Source organism: Condylostylus longicornis, unplaced genomic scaffold (assembly GCF_029603195.1).
Source record: "Condylostylus longicornis isolate FDR11 unplaced genomic scaffold, ASM2960319v2 ptg000040l, whole genome shotgun sequence".
NCBI lineage: Eukaryota > Metazoa > Arthropoda > Insecta > Diptera > Dolichopodidae > Condylostylus > Condylostylus longicornis.
In genome coordinates this window covers 12,279,348-12,300,905 of record NW_026578009.1, presented here as the reverse complement: position 1 = coordinate 12,300,905, position 21,558 = coordinate 12,279,348, and the positions used below count along the sequence as shown (strand labels likewise).

General features: G+C 25.3%; 1 protein-coding gene and 1 non-coding gene across 2 annotated transcripts in view; one reads left to right on the top strand and one right to left on the bottom strand.

Moving 5' to 3' along the window:
• The window catches only part of LOC129609891 (protein CREBRF homolog), a 134,605-nt gene that overhangs the window by 102,777 nt on the left and 10,270 nt on the right, over positions 1–21,558 (bottom strand). Inside the window, exon 2 of the mRNA XM_055522098.1 lies at positions 7,056–7,106. The gene's annotated coding sequence lies outside the window, so the exon portion shown is untranslated. The remainder of the gene's footprint in view (positions 1–7,055; positions 7,107–21,558) is intronic.
• Trnal-uaa (transfer RNA leucine (anticodon UAA)) lies at positions 6,276–6,359 on the top strand. The gene has a single exon. It is a non-coding gene; the product is annotated as a tRNA-Leu (tRNA).

The window sequence follows — 21,558 nt, the reverse complement described above, 5'->3', positions numbered from 1 at the left end:
AAAATTTTAAATTTGACATTTTAAAGGTTTTACCTTTTCAGATATAATTTACTAGTATTCCTAGAGGTATGAAATCCCCTACAAAAAATTTATTCAAAGCATCCCCTATTGTAGTGTTGTGCAAACGTATTATAGTAAAAATCATTGTTAAAAATTGGATTTTTTTTTTTATTTTTTTGCACATCACAAAAATTCTTATATATAACATTAAATTAACGAGATAAAATATAGTTGCAAATGTCAATGAAAATTTATTACCGTACTGAAATTTACTACAGCATCCTAGTGAATTTATTATTAATTTACTGATTTAGAGAGAATAAAGTTCACACGTAAAATAATGACGAAAATTGAAATTTTATGATTTTGCCAAGAAAAAGGATAAAAGGATTTATTTTTGTTGTAAGATTCTATAAAAACTCTGGTATCAAATACCAATTTTAATCATAAATCATTGCATTGCTTGTATGTTCTTTGTAGCAAAAAGTAAAATTTTATTTTGTTATTTAACCTCGGATAAGTTTAAGTAACAATCTATACAAAGGTCGAAAAATCAATGTAATTATCATTTTTTCCTACTTCTATTACAATTTTTAAAAAAATATATGTATTAATTATATGAGTATATGTATGTGTTATACTTATACGCAATATAAGTTTAATAATTCGCAGTAAAGATCACATTTTTATTCTAAAAACCTTTGGAATTTTAAACAATAAGATCTTATGAAACTTAAAATAATAAGGTAATTTTAAAAAAAGTAAAAGTTGCAATTTTTTGCAAATAATTTTTATTTGGATCGACAATTTACACTAACAGTATTTCACTTTATTTTAGCCGGCCCGATTTAACTTTTAATTTTTAACGGAAAAATGACCAACTTTAATCGTTTAACACTGTATTAATAGCTTCTACTCTTGTCGGGTAGTATAAACTGCAGTCTTACTATGTAATTCGATTTTCGTATTTGCAAAAATGGCAAGGTAAGGTTAATTTAAAATTTTCAACATTTAAGATTTGTATTCAAAGATTATTTCCGAATTAGACTAAGTTTTGAGAAAGAATCTCGAATTTTCAAAACTATCATCGTGCTCTTCTTTAAAAAGATTTTATTTTTATGGATTTTTGTTTTATAATAATTTATAAAAAAACTCGTCATCCGTTTTAAAATATTATAAAAAATAGGGATTTTTTTTATTTTTCGTTTTCCAATACTTATATGTCTAATATTAAAAGATTAAAGGTGTTATTCACTGTTCATTCATTTGGAAATTTTCATGTTTTCCTTTTGTCGCGATATTGTTAAGATTTCTATTTTTTTTTAAATTAAATGGATCCATCCGAATTAAATTCAATAATATTTTTAAGAGGTTTAAAAGAAAAGAAGTAGAGGAAAAAATCAAACTGTACCATTTTTTTTTTTACAGTATAATTCCGATTTGTTACGGTATTTTAAGTATTAAATTAAAGAATAAAATAAAAATAAATTCAGTAGAAGCAAAAAAAATTTTAAATCTTTTAGACAAGACAAATCCAAGTACAAACAATAGGAAAATTTAACAAAAAAGGACTAACAATTCTTGAACAATCTCTATGATGTTGAAAAAGTGTTAAAAAAAATTATAACAAATTCAGTCAAATAAAAATAATTTGGCTTTTTAAGAAAAAAAAATCTGATGTGGTCAGCACATAACCGACCGCATTGTGTATTGTCTAGTTAAATGAAAGTGTTACAGAATATTATAAAAATGTCTGTTAAATACTTCTTTCCAATTTTTAGGACATTGATAAGCTTATAGTTAACAAACTTAGAAAAATCTAAATTTGGCTCTTAGTAGAGTTTCGCTTTGTGCTACTCGAATTCCCTGAAATGCTCTCCATTTAGTTTCGGTAACAACCAGAACTCAAATATCAAATTTCAAGAAATTCCATCAATTTGTTCTGTGGATATGGCAAATCAGTTCCTGAGCCCTGATCTTTCCAAAAAAGTTATATGTTCATTGCTTTAATATGAGGAATTCATATATTAAATTTCAATGAAATCGGTTGATTTTTTCTCTTTATATACACAAAAGTGTATGTTTGGCCCGTAGTAAACGTCTAGTTGCCGATGCCTGATCTTTCCAAAAAATTTACATATTCATTGTTTTAATACGGGGAATTCATATATTAAATTTCAATGAAATCGGTTGATTATTTATCTTTATATACCCAAAAATGTATATTTGGCCCGTAGTAAACGTCTAGTTGCTGATGCCTGATTTCTTCCAAAACATACGAATTTTTGCGGACGGTCGAGCTGAGCTTATATATAAAATTTCAAGTAAATCGGTTGAATATTTTCTTCAAAATGTTCAAAAATGTAAAACAGGCCCGCTAAAAAGTGGAGTTCCCGAGCCCTGATATATACCAAAAGTTGATCGATCCGTGCCATGGTGGAAACAAACTTACATATAAAATTTCATCAAAATCGGTTCAGACGAACTTGAGATACACGCGTGCACACACAGACCGACAGACCGACAGACCGACAGACCGACAGGTTGCTAAAAATAGTTTATTTACACTTCCCTACTATGGAGAAGTGCATTCCCACCGAAAACTCGATATGCAAAATTTGTTGCCATCACATAACCTACCTATTGTTTACACAATACGGTCGGTAAAAATTAATATTTGAAATAATTATAGTTTTTCCTAAATAAATATTTTATTTGCTTTAATTTTTTATTTATTTTCCGGCTTTATCACATTTTTATTTGAAATTAATTCAAATTATTAGATTTATTAGATAATTTTTATGGTGTACCATAATATTTTTTAGCTTAGATACATAAAATTTAAAATTTTAAAATTAAATTGAATAATTGTAGAGGTTTACACTATTTTTTCGCGAGGAAGATTTATGCCTTATTTTTATTAAGAATTTCCACTGATCACAAGAGCTTGTACACAACTGATTAAACGAAAATCATGTTCAAAAACCAGAAATAGGAATTATTTCAGGGAACATTTTACAATTCATTCACAATAATCAAAACTAATATATTATATTCATGTAACCCTTCTGCGGAGAAATGAATTTTATATGACCAATATTGTAGAAAAAAAAGTTGATAATATTAGTGTGTATTAATAAATTTTCGTGACATTATACAAGTAAATTACTAATTTACAACATGCATAAAACTGTAAGAAATAATAGAAATAGAAGAGCACCTATTTTGCGAGTAGCCGGTAGTTGTTTATATAAAATAATTAAAAATATAAATAATTAAAAATACAAAAATAAACATAACATTCAAGGTCTACAAAATTTTGCAAACTTTCGTTCTTTTCAGTCATTTTGAATCATATTGAGTATAGGTGTTAAAAAATTCCATTTAATTTCAACTAATCAATGGTTTTGTTTATTTGGTAAAATTCACGGTTTTCTGAAAAGTGGAAGAAATCTGAAAATATTGTTTCTGCATTATGAAACAAAGTTCAAATTCAAATTTTCTAAGTTGTGTGTTTTCATATTGTTGTATACATATGATTTTGAGTTTCGGAAATTAATCGTTATGTAACCTACAATTGGACACACCTTTACAAAATTTGATATTAACATCTCTATTAGTTTTTGAAATATTTAAAAAAATCTCTTTGAGTTGTATGACAGATATCTGAACCCGTTATCCAAATTAGTTCAATTATGATAGCAGCCACAGTTGGCATAAAAGAAACAACTTGTGAAAGTTTGGTGTCAATTGCATTATTCGTTTTTGAGATATCATGCGATCGGAATTAGGCTGACATGTCTGAATCAACGCAGAATTTTACACTAAGCAAAAATAAATGTATAAATATATGTCCGGAGACGACTCCTTCATGTGACTACAAACTCCATACAAAAGGGAATATACTCTTCACGAGGATCCAAGGTATAAAAAGAAGTCACAAGGGTTAAATGCAGTATAAATACCAGGTCTTATTACTCCATTTTGAAAATTTCTGAAAGGCATCTGGTTTTTTTGTTAGATACTGTGACTTTTCTCTATCGCACTGGAAATATTCTTTAAACAATATAGAAATCGACACTTTCCCAGTGTTAACGCAACTTTTTTTACATTAACATTTACGACAACATAGATTCTTATAATTATTTAGTTAATCTTATAATAAGAATTCTCTATACAATATAGAATAAGGTATCGATAATAAATGAATGAAAAAAAAAAATTTTCATTTTCATAATAAAATTTTAATTTTCTTCATTCAAAAATAAATTTTTAAACAATGGTTGGTTCTTTTGCTTCTGTTCTAATTCTAATATGAAATTATACAATGTTGCAAAACGGAAGATAAATAATACGATATTGATTATAATAAGTATAATTGGGTCCCTAATATCTAGTTGATGAAATTATAAACTGAGTGTAATCTAAAGAGGAATCAAGTAAAAAAAATAAAAACGCAAAAAATAATTTTTATTTTCTTTCTTCATGCGTCAAGGCCAATCTAAAATTAGAAAACTAGAACACTTTTTTAAAATTTATTTGATGCAAAATAAAAGAATGAAAAAACATTAAAAATGTATAGGAGAAAATTAGAAAAAGTTTTCCTCCCGACATTTTTCAAATGAGGAAGTTAAAATGAACACAGACAGAATAATATAATTATAAATGTTTGTATTGAGGAATATGTATCGCCGCCTACTATTTGCGAATTACGAATACAATGTCACAAAATAAGCAAAGTATAATTATATTATGTATATATACATAATGTATGTACAATGTATAATGTATTTTGTGTTACAGCACAGAATGTTGTAAAGAAATGAGTTAATGGTAGCAAAATAGGACGATTTTAAGATATTTCAAAGTCTATTCAAAAGCATTTTTGAAATATTTATTAAGAGTTACTTAATTATTTTAAAATAGTTATACTTAACACAGAATTACATGCATGTGTATGTATGTATGTGCGTTATATTGCTAATTGCATTCATGTTTATATTCTTTATGAGTAATTCGCTTTGAATAACGTACATAGTTAGTTATATTGTCTTTTTACTTATGTTTATTTTTATTCGATTTGTTAAGTAAAGTTCTTTTTCTGACAAACCAAGTATAATAACAACGACACAATTACTTTTTTGTCAGTTTCATAAGTCTAACACATTATGAAAATTATAGAAATGTCATATTATGCATGGTCATTATCTCCATCGTTAAATTTAATCTACAGGTACTGACGAATTCTTTATTGTCATAATTAATCGTAATATTGAACAAGCATTGTAGTGTGTCCAACCCGCGTTCAAATTAGTATTTATCGACGAAATCATGAATTCTTCATGAAAGTAAACTAGTACCTACCTATTTTAAGGAAAAACTTAACTCCGAATAAAACGGGTCTGGAAAAGAATTTCATTGTTTTTAAATGTAAGGAATCAAAGCTACATTAACTAAGAAATTATAATATCAGAAGTTAAAAATTCTTAAGGGAAGGCCTAAGAGTTGAATGATTGGCCAAGCTTAGCCACACGAAAAAATTCCATCTAGCTTAGCCACAAAGCTTGCAAAGTCAATGACATCTTGTGGCAACCATAAAGAGAAAGCAAACGCTGTAGAATACCTATCCGGAAAGATCTTAAAACTGAAAAAATTAAGGTTTTAAGCAATTTGAATAATGTACGAATACGAATTAAAATATACCGAAAATATTTATGTATGCTTTATTTTGGTTACTGTTAATATGATAAATTTATTTTCCCTTACAAAAAATACGAGGTTTATGGTTACTACAGTTTTGATGTATTTTTTAAAATTTAATGAAAGAAATCTTAACATTTGAAATTCAGTAACACGGTATCAATGTACAATTCAGCTTTAAGCTTGAATTGCTGAATTTCGTAGTAATGTCGTACTACTTACGTATCCTATGTATATATGTACGTTATAACAAACTATCTACAACATTGTATTTATTTTAATAGTTTTTTTTATTAATCATCAGTATTAAAATTTATTCTTGTTTACTTGTTATAAAGCAAAAAAGCTTTTAAATGTACTTTACGTCTCTGCTAAACTTTTAAAAATTATTTATCAAAAGAAAAAACAAAAAAAAATACAAGTTTTCTGAAAATAAATATTTTTTTTTTTTTTCTGTTTTTTTTTTTTGTTTTTGTTTACTTATCGCTCAAAGTATAATAAAACTTTCCGTTTACTTTGAACAATTCGAAAATATAAGCGAAAAAAATATGAATAAAGTGTAAAGTATTCAACAAGTCAGGTTGGCCGAGCGGTCTAAGGCGCCAGATTTAAGCTCTGGTTCCCAAATGGGAGCGTGGGTTCGAACCCCACACCTGACATCAATTTTTTTTTTTTGTAATTAATTTTTTTTTTAAATCATATACAGACGTACATAGTTGAAAATTTCAACTACATTGTATTTATATTTTAAATTCTGATTTTATATTTTAAACTTTCTAAAAGAGATAAGTATATGAAACGTATACCGGCAAGTATATTAAATAACAAAAATATTTATGTAATATGAAACATTAAAAATATTAATTTTACGAAACAGTAAAGAAAAGGTAAAATATCACTAATTTAAAGTATTCAAAATTAATTAAATTTGATGACAATCATTCCATCTAATTAACAACTCGCTAACATCTGAAATTATTCTAATAATTTAACCGAAAATTAAATATGATTTAATAAAAAATTCGCTCAACTTTCTTAGTATAAATATTAACTGTTATAATTATCACATGCTAGCTGGATGTACTTTTATCATCTTTTAATCTATGTATTAAATTAATATACGACTAATTGTATCTCCGTTTTTATTACAATTTAAAATCTAATTATTATTCTCATATTTTAGATATTCGATATTTTAAGCATATATGATTACTAATTAATACTAATTTTAATATTCTAAACAATTTTGAATTTTAATCTATTTAATTCAATTTGAAAACCTTTTCAGGGTGATATTTTATTATGTATGTATATCTATTTAAAAAATTTAAAATAATTTTATTATTGTTACTTACCAAGAACTCCCACAGTCGAAAACCTTTACAAAATATAAACAATATAGTAATCTGAAATTAAAAGATAAAATGTTTATTATTAAGTAATTATTGTTAAGTAATTATTAAAAAACATTTCAATATTTTAGAATTCAAAAAGAAAATCTATACGTGGAGACGCCTTTTAAAAAATAAAAGTTCTGGCATAGTTTTATCGATATAATTAAATTCAATTTTAATATAAAAACAAGAGAGAAAATTTTATTTAAATACATAATAAATACAATAAGACAAAATTTAATACAATTCAAAGATGATAATGTACTACAAATAAATATCTATTTTATACGATGACACATCATTTAGAATACGATTTATGCTGCTTCAATGTAACGCATGTATCTATTATTTACTAAGTAGGGCTTGCATTGCATAATTTTACTAGTAGATCTATGGCTTGAATTCTATAAATTTTTTTTAAAAATCACATACTTGCTGTGAATATTTTTTATGTTTTGAATCTTGAGAAATGGTAGGAAATTATAAAATCAATAATTTTAAAATATTTTGTTTTTAATCGATTTCATATTAAAAATTTAAAGAAATTCAAACAAACCACAAAAAAACTTGAGAAAAAAAAAATCTGATGTGATCAGCACATAACCAACCGCATTGTGTATTGTCTAGTTAAATGAAAGTGTTACAGAATATTATAAAAATGTCTGTTAAATTCTTCTTTCCAATTTTTAGGACATTAGTAAACTTATAGTTAACATACCTAGAAAAATGTAAATTTGGCTCTTAGTAGAGTTTCGCTTTGTGTTACCCGAATTCCCTGAAATGCTCGGCAGTTAGTTTCGGTAAAAATCAGAACTCAAATATAAAATTTCAAGAAATTCCATTAATTCGTTCCGTAGATATGGTGAAAAATGTAAAATCGGCCCGCAGATCAGTTTTCGAGCCCTGATCTTACCAAAAAATTTACATGTTCATTGTTTTAATACTAGCAATTCAAATATTAAATTTCAATGAAATCGGTTGATTATTTTTCTTTATATACACAAAAGTGTATGTTTGGCCCGTAGTAAACGTCTAGTTGCCGATGCCTGATCTTTCCAAAAAATTTACATGTTCATTTTTTTAATACGAGGAATTCAAATATTAAACTTCAATTAAATCGGTTGATTATTTCTCTTTATATACACAAAAATGTATATTTGGCCCGTAGTAAACGTCCAGTTGTTGATGCCTGATTTGTTCCAAAAGCTAGCAATTTTCACGGACGGTCGATCAAAGCTCATATATATAAAATTTCAAGTAAATCGGTTGAATATTTTCTTCAAAATGGTGAAAAATGTAAAATCGGCCCGCTAAAAAGTGCAGTTCCCGAGGCCTGATATATACCAAAAGTTGATCAATCCGTGCCATGGTGGAAATAACCTTATATATAAAATTTCATCAAAATCGGTTCAGCCGAACTTGAGATACACGTGTGCACACACAGACCGACATGTTGCTAAAAGTAGTTTATTTACACTTCCCTACTATGGAGAAGTACGTTCCCACCGAAAACTCGATATGCAAAATTTGTTGCCATCACATAACCTACCTATTGTTTACACAATACGGTCGGTAATAAAAATAGGTAGAGTTGCCCGTGTGATTCTCGTATGAATGAGTGAGTTTAAGCGTTATATGATAATTGTCACACTGTTTCACACGACCTCTTGTTTTTTATGTCTATATAGTACCATTTTATCCCAAAGACTTTTACCAATTTAATACCAATTTAACGTTTACCAATAAAAAAATTTAGACCGCGTGATTTCTTATTTATTTTTTTGAAAATTTTATTAAAAATTTTCCTTTATTAATCCTAAACCTCCATTTTTCCATATTGAAGCCGAACCAACTAATCTTTTATGCATGAATACCAAAAACAGAAAAGTTATAGTGCATACTTTTTTCTTCGAACCAAATATTTTACAAAATTTTCTATAAAAATTTTCTTTTTTTTTAAGAAATAATTCTTTTTTAATTTTCGAATACATAAAATAAAATTTTATTTTATTTGGAGTACCACCACATGTCCACATTTCTGTATATGAACGTTTTTTATTTTCGATTTTTAATTTATCAAACATTTTTGTTTAAAATTTTTATTGATTATTCAAGTACATGTTTATAGAATTTTCTATAAAACTATGTATATACATACATAGATGGTGTTATTTGCAAAAATTCTAAATAAAAAAATTCTAACAAAATATCATGCTGATTTATCATTTTCAAATTATAAGTGAGATGGGTTAAAAACCTTTTCAATGTCAAAATACACATGTTCTACATTAAAATAAAAAAAAAATTTATTTGATTTCTAATAAAAAAAAAACATGTATACGATGTAGAAAATGTTTGTTGAAGAATGAAATTAAAAAAAAAAACTGGAAGAAAAAGTAACACTACACATACAAACATGTTATCTTCGACACAAAATTATTACTAAACAAGTATGTACATATGTATGTATATTATGAAGGATGTGCGATAATTATAAAGAAAAAAAATTCGGCACGATAACTCTTAGATTACATAGTGTTATAACAGTTAATCATTTTGTAGAAACTCTCGGCAGATTGGGCCATGAAATATCCGCAGTAAGGTATGCTTGTGGTAAGAGTCCACTTAAATACAATAGAAATCCTGACGCGACGGACTCACAATGAGCGGCTCTCGTGTCTGCGACTGATCACTGAGGGACGGCAGAAATTATATGTGCTGCCTTGCACGAGGGAATTACTCTCAAAGGCTAGGGGAATAAAAAACTCCGAAATAAAAGAAAACACAAAAATGGGCGACAAACTCTTCTCGTGAGAAAGACGCTCAAAATTTTTATGGTAAAATTATTTAAATAAAATGAAATGTTATTTAGCAAAAATGATTAACATACTTATTTTTATAAAATTAAATAATACCAGGCATTTTGAACAATTAATACTTTAATGACCCTTTCAAATTTTGTTTTATAATACCCGCAAATCGGAAGCACAAAAAGTTTTTTCCTCCGATTTTACGATTCGACATTTGATCTCAATTGAAATCTCATAATCTTTTCGAAACAAGTTACATTTTTTGGCATAGGCTTTTATTATCTATTAGCTTGCCTATAATAGATGCGTATTTTTCTTATGCGTGGGGCTGAAACGTGTACTCTCATATATCAGGTATTGCCGTATTGGTCGATATGATAATTATCTTCTAAGAAAATTTCAGAATATTTAATAATCTAGGAAGCAAATTTCAGAATATTTAGTAATAAAGAATTTTAATTGTTTAATAAAGATATTAAAATTTATCTATTTAATAAAGTTAGAAAATAAAGTCAATTTTCGACCCGTTCTATATAACAAAATTCTCTCTCTAAGTACTTATACATTACAGTTATTACGCGGCTTTTACGCGATTCAACAAATGGTGATCTATCATAAAATTTTCAAGTTGCAAAAAAAAAAAAAACAAAATTAAAAGTTGAAAGCCCCCGCATTTTACTATAATAAACCTATTATTATTATTAAACATTATTTTGTAAATTAATATTAGAAAAAAAATCACATAGCTTCGTATAACAAAAAAAAAAATAAAATAAACAAATCAAAAATTGGCGCTTAACACCAAACGTTTGTGCTTTGAATATTTAAACAGCTGATTCTTTTTCATCACTTAAAATAATTTTTTATATTAAAAATTCTATATTATATTCTAGAATCTAGTTTATCATCAGATGATCTTACTTTTCTAGATTTCAATAATATACATACATAACTTATATGTATAGCTATTGTACGTATAACGTACATAAATATTTTATAGTTAGTTTTGGATGCCTTTGTTTGATTTCCTTATTCACATCTTTATATTTAGCCGCAATTTATGCTTTATTACACTATAAAGCCATAAGCGTTATGAAAATTGAAAACAGGTTGAAATTTTATAGATTTTTATTTTCTTTGTTTCAAAATGATTCTATAAAGTGTTCTTGTATGTTATTAGAATTAAGAATTATCATAGAAATTTATTTTTTTTTTAATTTTAGAATTCACGGAAAATTTTTTTTGTACATATTTATATTTTATTATGTTGTTCTTTAAGAAGTTCTTTTGTCCCATTTTAAGAATAACTTTTAATTCAAATATTCTTTTTCTTTATACTCGGTACAAAATCATCAGGTATAGAACAGTTTTTATATTTTTTTTACTTTAATAAAACAACATTACATAAGAGTTTTTGGAACATTTCCAAATTTTTTTAAGAAAGTATGCCTATCAATTTCAATATGATTAGCCGCCTATATAATATATTTACCTTCGAAACAGCTACATAGTAGATAAATAGATCGTAGTAAATGTACTATATTTCTCTAGCTACTTTTCTAAACTCTTTTTGCAACAACCCATCCCTCGAATTTAGCGCTCTTCAAAATTTTGAAATCACCAGAGTTTTATAAACAATTGAGGCCAAACTAAATGTAACGAATAAATTCTTTTAAACCAAGAAAGATTGGGAATTATTTCTTGTATAAACAAATAATGTTAAATTTTGGAATTGATCCATAAAATTAACCATTATCAATTCGATAAGCAATTTTTCTTCCAAGTTAAGTTGAAAACAGAACAATAGTAATTTTCCGCGGCGAAATGTTTTATTTCATATACTTATAATACAAATATTGCAAAGAGACTGCCCAGAACAAGTGAAGTTACCGCTCCAAATTTAAGTGCCGGTGCAAAATATCCTAAAATCCTATTCATTCCTAAATTCAAAAATTTTTCCTTTATAATCAAAATATCTTGAAAAATTTTTGAATATAAACAGTTTAGATTTAAATTGTAAAAAGGAAATGTGCTATATTTCTAACCTCGAATTCAGTTGACTATTTTTTGGAAAGTAAGATTGTTGTAAATAATGCTTAATATTATTTATTGATTTTAAGAAATCAATACTTAAAATAAGTGCAATTGGAAATTATCTGAAGAGATTAAGTAGGCATTATATGGTTTATTGAATAGATATTAAGTGTAAAATTTTACTAGTTATTCTGAGTTTTTTTTTTTTTGTGAAACAAATAAAAATTAAATTAAGCACTCAAAAAATTTATCCTAGAAATTTCGTGAATTGAAGCATGTTAAATAATTAAACACAAATTAATACATTAGTTTTCATCCGATTCAGGCGAAAATTGATATTTGATAGCTCAATTAAATTGCACAGTTTATAAAATTCTAACAAAGCTATGTTCGCTATTTCATACGTATGACTTAAAACATATTTTAATTTTCATCTAAATTTTCTCATTATATAGAATATTTTTGAAAAATTTCCAAATATTGAGCCTATTAAGTCTATAGATTATTGATCCTATTAAGTCTATAGTTTACAGACTCATTTTATGCATAAATTAATAAATTTCATTGTAATGGCATGTTATATCTAAAATTAAATCAAAATCATGTGTATAGTATCGAATAAAAGCGACCGAAACACAACCAAAAGAATAAGAATAGGGTAAAATAAAACAATAAGGTTGAAATAACAATGGTTCTTTTTTTTTGTCAAAGATTTAATATCAAATTTCAAAATAAAAATAATAGGAATAAAAAAAAAACAACAATAAAACCTTATTTAAAACAAGCTAAGATAATTTTATGGTATTAAAGATGGTTAGGAAAGAAAAAAGTAGAGTCGCCTAAGTTAAAAATAATAAATGAAAATTGTTTCATAAAAAAGAACCGAATTATATGAGTAGATCGAAATGACTTTATACTCATATGAACGACAATTAAAATGAGAATCATACGGTTTTCTTCATAAAAGTGAACAACTTTTGAACCAGTGTTAGTTAAACGGTTTATAAATCACATATCCTCTTCTTTTGATCCGAATGTCAATCCCTTGATCCGAATCAATTTTCGATTCATGTACATAGTATACATTTTTATATTCATTAGGTTTGTTTAAAGCACGCGACGAATCTACTTTAAGCAATTAGTGTTCATTAATTTTTAAATTTCAAAAGAATTTTTAGTATTTATCTGAAATTTTACACGATAATAGTAAGTTTTTTATATATTGTGAGCAAAATAAAAAAAATACTTCAGAAATTTTCACAGTATTTTAATCGTAGTTGCATGTAAATTTGCCCTATACATTTCCAAACAAATTAAAATTAGTAATTTCAAAAGTGGCTCTGATTAAAAGCGCTTGCGTTCCGCCAGAATTTTCGGAATCACTACTCCTTAATATATAAATATATTATATATCGTATATTTTTAAAATTTTCCTCAATAAAATTTTCGAAAACAAATTACTTAATTATCAAAAAAAAAAAACAATTTGCATTTCTTCTGAGTGTCAATTACTTGCATACTAAAATAACACCTTAGCCATTTGCAATAATTTTCAGGAGGATCAGTTGTTTGGCAATCAGTTTTCGTAATGAGTACTCGTATAAGTTAAAGAATTAATTTCGTTGCTTTAATTTTTTCAAATTAGTGGCACGCAAAAACAATAAGCAAATTGTTAAGTTCGCCTCACTGATTCGAATAATAGAGAAGTTTAATAAGGTGGGGTGGTTGATACGTGATTCATAAAAATTTAGAATTAACAAATGTGAAAAACGAATTCGATATGTCAAATATGTACAAATACCGGATTATGGTGGTTCGACTTATTTCGCATCTTAAATAGAATGAAAAACAAAATTTGGTAAAAATCTAATTAAAACTGGTTAAATTTTTATTATCAGAACTATTTCTAGATTTGTGATTTTCAAGAAAAGGAAACTATTTCCATTCGAAATTTGAAACAAAAAATTATTGTACTATTTGTAATGTTGAAATAGCAAATGTGCTCTTCTCTGTGCTAACTCTTTGTTATCAAAATTTTAAATCAATCTTTATAATCAAAAAATTTGACTCAGAGAACAAAGAGAAATTAATGAGAATTGTAATTACAGAAGCGGGTTCTGTTTAGAACAAATTTTGAGAATCTCAGATTCTTCAACATTAATTTTTTTTACCAATTACTTTGTAGCATGCTCATATAAAATTGAAAAAGAAGTGTAAGGATCATAACAAGAAACTTCATTTAAGCAAATCCTCTTTTTTTTTACTATTATTTTAAAATTGAAGAAATAATAAAAAAAAACTAAAATAATGAAAGAAAAGAAAAAAAAAATTGGTTTTTTTTTAATTCATTTCATAAACAATAGCGATATTTAAAGCATGTGTAGTTGTGTATTGTTTACCTGAAGGATATCCTAAGGAACAGAATTAAAAGTAAAACAAAAACCTAATGGGTAAGTGAATGAATAAGAGAATGAAAAAAAAATAGGGAAAAGAAGGTTTCCACAATAGTGCAAGTTTATTTGTTATGCAAATTTCATTTAAGCACAAATTTATACTTTCTTTACAATTCTTTTCATTTAAATAACCCTATACTTAAGTGATGTGAATCCTTTTAGCATAACAATAAATATATATATATATGTACTCGTATAGTAGATGTAAAATGAAAGAAAAACAAGATAACAAAATTAAATAAAAATTAAACTTTTACCTTCCAAAATCATTCAATTTCAGAGTGAAATTTCATATTAAAAGTAGGAAAAAAAAAGATATTGCAAAAAGGGGTAAGTAATAAGTATAGCCCTTATCATATGAAGATAGTACCTTATATCCCTAATATGTAACAATATATCGTTTTTAAGAATCTATACGAGTTGATTATCATATGCAAATAAAATATTTGAAATTCATTTAAAGTATAGTTCTTTGACCAAAACGCAAAATCAAGTTTGAGAATATTAACAATATTTTTGAAAGGAAATATAAAAAGAATTATTGAAAATGTCATGGATTTTAAAATTTTGTGGATTTGGTTCGATATCTATATATATATACACCTTGTATATTCGATTATACTTCCGAAAGATGATAATGGAATTAGAAACAGGGAAAAAGCAAATAATAGTCCCGTCTTCCTGGAATTATGCGACTTCAAAAATGATTCTTTCTGTAAAACGTTTAATTTTCGCATTTTTTCCAATAAAGGATTATAGAACTTGGTAAATATTTTGTCACACATCACTTAAATACATTTTAACTCCAAGCTAACTATGAATAAAATATAAGAAAGATATTTTTCAAATCCTTTACAACATTATTTTTCAAAATAAAATTTTTAATATTTCTAAATTTAAATTTAGTAATATTAATTGTCTTAGCTTGTTCTAAAGAAATAAGTTGTGGAATCTAACTTAAATACACATAACTACATAAAATGGACGCACAATAAAAATTTTGTTTTCTAAAAATTCTACTCAAATATTTATTGTTAAGAGCTGATATCACCCCTATTCTCCCACTTTTATTCTCTTCTCCTTTTTTTTGTGGTCCTAACTCTAATACAATGACTCCTATTTTCAACTTCATCGTGGTATTCGTATATCACTATATAAAATTTATAACAAGTTACGAATTACGAATTCCAAATTCTCGATTCTTATGGGAATTAAGCTAATATAAAAACAGTTCTTTTATAAAATTTTAAATTATAAGTTCTAAAATGTTACAGCATCAATAATTGTAATGTACCTTTACATAGTTACTAAAAAATATAAAATGATTACATTTATAAAGTACTGAAATTAACTAAACACAAAAAGTAAATTACAAAATTATAAAAAGAATTGAATCTAGTTTTCCCTCCTGACTTTTTGTGTTTTTTTTTCAACAATTCACATTTAATTCTAAATTTACAAAAATTGAAAAGAAAACAAGATCTTTTTTTTTCGTCCCCTCTTAAATTTAGAATTTTCTTAAGAAAATTGCCTCACTTTTTGAAATTCAAATGAATAAATAAAATGAACTAGAACCTGTTTTTGTTTTTGTAAAAACAAAAGGACTTCAATCTTCTTGAATCCTTTTTTTAAATTCAACAATATAATGCATACGTAGAAATTTCAACATGTTCACCATACCTGATCTATTAGATCGCATAATAATTTTATTGAGATGATTGTAGATTCAAAACTAATTTTACGTGTCATTTATGTCATACATTAACTTAAGGCATTGGCAATACCATAAAAAAAATTCAGGCAAGTAATAAAAATTTCTATATAAAACTGTGTCTGATTACTCGCAGCTCTTGTACCTTCTTTTTTTATGATAATAAATTTAAATATTCATCGATCAAAGGCTAATTTTTGGTAATGATTGAGATTAATAAAAAAAAGCAGAATATTTTATAAGAGTTGAGGAGTAAAGTATTCCATTAATAACACGTGTATGTACACTTTAAAATAAATTTTAAAATTATGTTAGTATTGAAATAGGAATTTTCAGGACATTTTATGTTAAGTAATAAAAAAAATGATTTCATCTATTGAAGTAACTCAATTAGTACATTATTCAAAATTTTTGAAAAAAAAAAACACAGAAGAAAAGAGAGGACATTCTAAACATTATTTTTATGATCGAGCAATTTATTTAAAAGGAGTCGAGAAAAGAGAGGACGACAATAATTTTACTTTTCTTTTTCTCTATCACATTAAAATTCTTCAAGTGATTAATTGAGTAATGATAGATGAATTTTTTTTCTCCTCTCATTCTTATTATAAAATTTTAATAAATAATTTTTCGCTTGAATTATTAAGCGTTATGAAATTTATTTCAATCTGAAAGGGGCTAAGAAACCAAGTCTTTATTTTGTTTTCCTTCTGGAGATAAATAGGTAAATAGTTAAATCTTCAAATTCAAAAGGATACCAATTAATAAGTATAGGATATTAAAAAAAAAAAAAACAAAAAAAACATAAGGATGAATAAAAAATTAAAATCAAGTTTTGAAAAAAAAAAAAAAAAAAAATTGGAAACGAAATTTACTTGAACGGGGAAAAGTTGAAATTTTTGGGCAAATCATCAATAAATCATTAATTATGGGTATTTGATTTAATTAGAAAATAATTTCATTTATTTATTGTAATTAGAGGCTTTTATCTATACTGTTGTAATGAAAATATTATGTCCTAATATTTAGACTTGTTAATTAATTGAATATAAGTTAAACGGGGTTGCACTAATAATTATATAGGGTCTTAACATCATTAGTCAGTTCTTTCATAATTAACTTAAATAAGATTATATTTAATTTATTTTTAATATTTACTTCATTGCAAACTAAATTAAATTCGCACGAATATTGTTTTTTTTTTTGGAATTTGGACATCCATTACACGAAAATATAATTTATTCGGAAGTTAGAAAATTAAAATGATTTTCAAATAAGTAAATTTCTTTACCATATAGAACAAGTTCATTTACTGAGTAAAATAAATAATACAATACTTCAAAAATTAAGAACACAAGTTATGGTCACAAGCAAGCCTTGGAACCAATAGATCCCGAAGCTTATAGCAATTTGCAACAATAAAATCTTAATTAAATAAAAATGTTAAACTTACCAATTGTTTGGTAACAGAAAATAAACACATTTAATTTTATTTTAATCCTTGCTTGATTTCTGTTCAATCTCATTTAAGGAATTGTTTATTCATAGGGGGCAAGCATAAGCTGAACGTTTTCCAAAATTTTTGCAAATTCTCAAAATAAATCATTTGAATTTTTAAAAGTTCTTTCTTCTTAAAAGTTCTTGAAATTGTTTCACTGGAAAGACCTTCTGAATAAAACTTTCCAAAACTTTTCAACATGTGATATGCGATCCTCCAAACTTTTAATAATATTCAATAACAAAAACTTGAAAAAATAATGAACTTACCAATGGTTGGGTAACGGAAAATAAATGCAATTAATTTTATTTTAATCCTTGCTTCATTTCTTATTAACCTCTTTTAAATAATTGTTGATTCATAAGGGGGGGGCGCAAGCATTGACTGGATGTTTCCCAAAATTTTTGGAAATTAAATTATTTGAATTTTAAAATTCATAATTCCTAGAAGTTCTTGAAATTGTTTCAATCCAAAGATGTTCTGAAGTAAATTTTCCAAATCCATTTTCCAAAATGTGGTTCAAATTTCCCTCTAAAGTCTAGCTTATGTATAACATACATTTTGTGTATTTAATTTTCTCTTTTAATTTTCCAAAATTTTGTGCATTTTGTTCAAATTTTTTTTATAAATTAAATGAAAATTTTTTAAATTTCATTTAATATAAAATTCAAAGAAGACTAGAATTAATTATTGCTAACTTGATTTTTAATTGAAACAACGTAGAATTTTTAGAAAAACTTATTTGTTAAAAGTACCCAAACTTGTTAGTTTTAGTGTTTATAAATATTATACTATGTATATGTTTTCATATTACATACATATATATACAGTCGGACTCGTTTGTAATCACATTGAAAATTGCACGATTTTCGTTCGTTTATAAACAGATATTAATTTTATTAAAACTTTGTGCTAAAAGTTTTTTTTTTGCTTATTAAAAAAAGAGCTAAATGTGACAAATTCATTTGTATTTATAATATAACCAGTGTGCTTATAGGCGTGCGAATTACGAACGAAAAATAAAAAATTTTATAAAATCAATTTTATTGTTCTAACAAAGGAATTTTGTTTTTATGCGAGCTGCTTATGCATGGATCCAACTGTGCGTGCACATTGTCTACATATCTACATAATATACAAACTTATGGCTACTAAAATTTTTGGAATTGTATCTGCAATATTTAATTTTCAATTTATTTCAACAATTAATTAAAAGAAATGTCCTTGAGAGACAAAAATAAAAATTTTCAAGATCAAAATATTTTTCTGCAAAAAGAAAAAGAAAAGAAAATTCCATAGAATTTTATTAATGGAGAAATTTAAAGTTAAATAACTCAAATATATTTTATTCTTGTGCTTGGAGGATGCCAACTAATTTTAAAATATTGCGAATTTTAAAAAATTCAACGAAAATATTTAAAAATTGTTTGTTAGTTGCAACTAAATAAAAAAATAAATATTAAATTAAAATCCAAAAATATGTTCGAAGGTTATACTAAATTTGCCTTACCATTTATAAGGCTAAGAAATAACAAACTGCAAAATTTATTTGGCTATATCTCAGAAACTATAAAAGTTATGGTATTAAAATTTCACACAAGCGAATATATTAGTAGGGCCAATGTGTTTGATAAAAGTCGTTGAAATTACATGGCTCCTTCTGGTAGCTGTTAACAATATTAATAATATTATTAATTGGTACTGTATATAATATTTTTATTGACCACTTATTGTATTGCCATTATCTTGCCAATATTTTGTCTATTGTAAATTTTTAATAAAATTTGTAAATTATATTAATGACACTTCCAAATATTCGTACATATACCTTCAAAATTTTCAACTTTACTTTATTATTGAACTTTACTTTACTATTTCAAATTTTGATAAGATATTTTATTTGATAATTTGAAATTTTGTTAAGAAAACTACCAATTATATTTTATTGCTCAGAATATAGTATGTAGTGCGTATCGTTATTAAGACCCTGTTTAAATCAAATTCGTTTTTAATTTATACATGAAATACTATAAAATTTGGTATTGTCTAAATAATTATAAAAAGCACTGTGTCAAAGAGAAATGTTATGAAATCTTCTTTGTTAATATTTAAACAACAATTTGGCAAGCTTAATTGATTTTTATAACGCACGAATATTGTAATTGAATGAGATATTAGGTTTTTTGCGTTTCACAAGTCAAAAAATTAAAAATAAAATTTAATAACATTACAACATAAATGTATACATGTAGTAAAGAAAAAAGGATTTTGAACAAAAAATTATCCTTGATTTTTTTCCAAATAAATTGGGCTTATTTTAGCTCTCATACTAAAAATGCCATACAATAATTGAGAAAACTATTTTAATCAGCTTTAGTGATTTTGCGTAAATCAAAATTAAAGATTTGAAATAATTTTTTAAAAAATCAAATTTCTAGAGATTAAAAAGGAATTTTTATTTAACGGCTTGATTACGTTATTTTTTGTCTTGGTTGGTTTTTTATTATGGCTTTATTAAAATTTCTAATACAAGTTGGAAAATATTAAAAAAAATTTGGTTAAATTTTTTGGCGGGTGGTTCTCTTACTTTAATTTGAACACTTTAGAATTACCCCAATCGAAATAAATTTTTCTGGATTATGAATTTTACCATGAAGAATTCAAATATTGAAATCCCTCAATTCCACGCCAAGTTGACTTAGTTAGTTTTCATATTATTGCCACATAAAAAATTATTGATAGCCATGTTTTTATTTCATTTAAAAAAGAAAAACTCAACTCCATCATAATTCATTTTCCAAAAAAGTTCGGTTCAAGGTTAAAATAAACAAAGAATAATAACCTCCTCTTATTATTCTTAACTTATTTTCGTTTTTTTCTTCATTTTCATTTTATTTGATAATAAAATTATTAGGATTTTTATGAAGGCTCCTGCAAACTACTAAAGCATTATAAAAATACAAAACAAAAAAAAAACAGAAATCGTAAACATAATTTTACAAGGGCATTTTATATTTACAAGTACATAAATGTATGAGTGTGTAACTTGGAGTTTATGTGTATTTTTATCAGAACATGTTGGTTGGTTTTATGTCAAAAACATTAAAATAGACTGACGATTATTTTTGTTTGTTTCTTTAATTTCTGTTTTTTGTTTTTTTTTTTGTTGTAGCAATAAAATGAGTTTTTAAAATAAATTTCTCAAGTTTTTGGATTTTGTTCTTGCATCGAAAAAGGATGAGAAAAAATGTCCTTGTGCGATTAGAATTTATTTATCTCTGATGTAAAATTTTCCTCTCATTCTCAGACTTTATTTTTTTTTAGAAATTTTCTTTAAATTTTTTAAATTCTCAAATAAGTAAATAAAAACGAAAATTTTTGGTAAATGACAAGTAATGGAAAATCTGGTAAATAACAAGTAATGGAAAAAAATTTTTCAATCGTTCAATTGCTTTAGCTTATTCCTTTTTATACTCGTACGAACGTAAGAGGAATTTTCGTTAATTTTACATTAATTAATATTATAATACGACAATTACTTAAAGTCATAATTGGTCCCATAGTCAGCTATGGCAAATTTATTCGCAAATAAGATAATAAATTCATACGGGTATCACAGAGTTGACACGGTCAATTCTATTTTTTCTCGTTTAAAATAAAATAATTAAGTATTTATGAAATTTGTGTTAGAAAATTTGGAAATAGTAAATTCCAATTAAGAACAAGAAAATATTACGTAAGAAATATGCAAATTAATTAAAATTTAGTTCTCAAAATTTAAAAAAAAAATAAATATTAAATTTCATAATTTTCTCAATTTTCGTATTGATCTAGTCTAGTAAATACATACAAGAATTCTAGATATATTCAAGAATGCTTTACAAGAATTAAGGCATTCTAAGCATTTTAACTAAAATTTTTTTAAAAACAGTTAAATTTTAATATGAAGCGCTTAAAA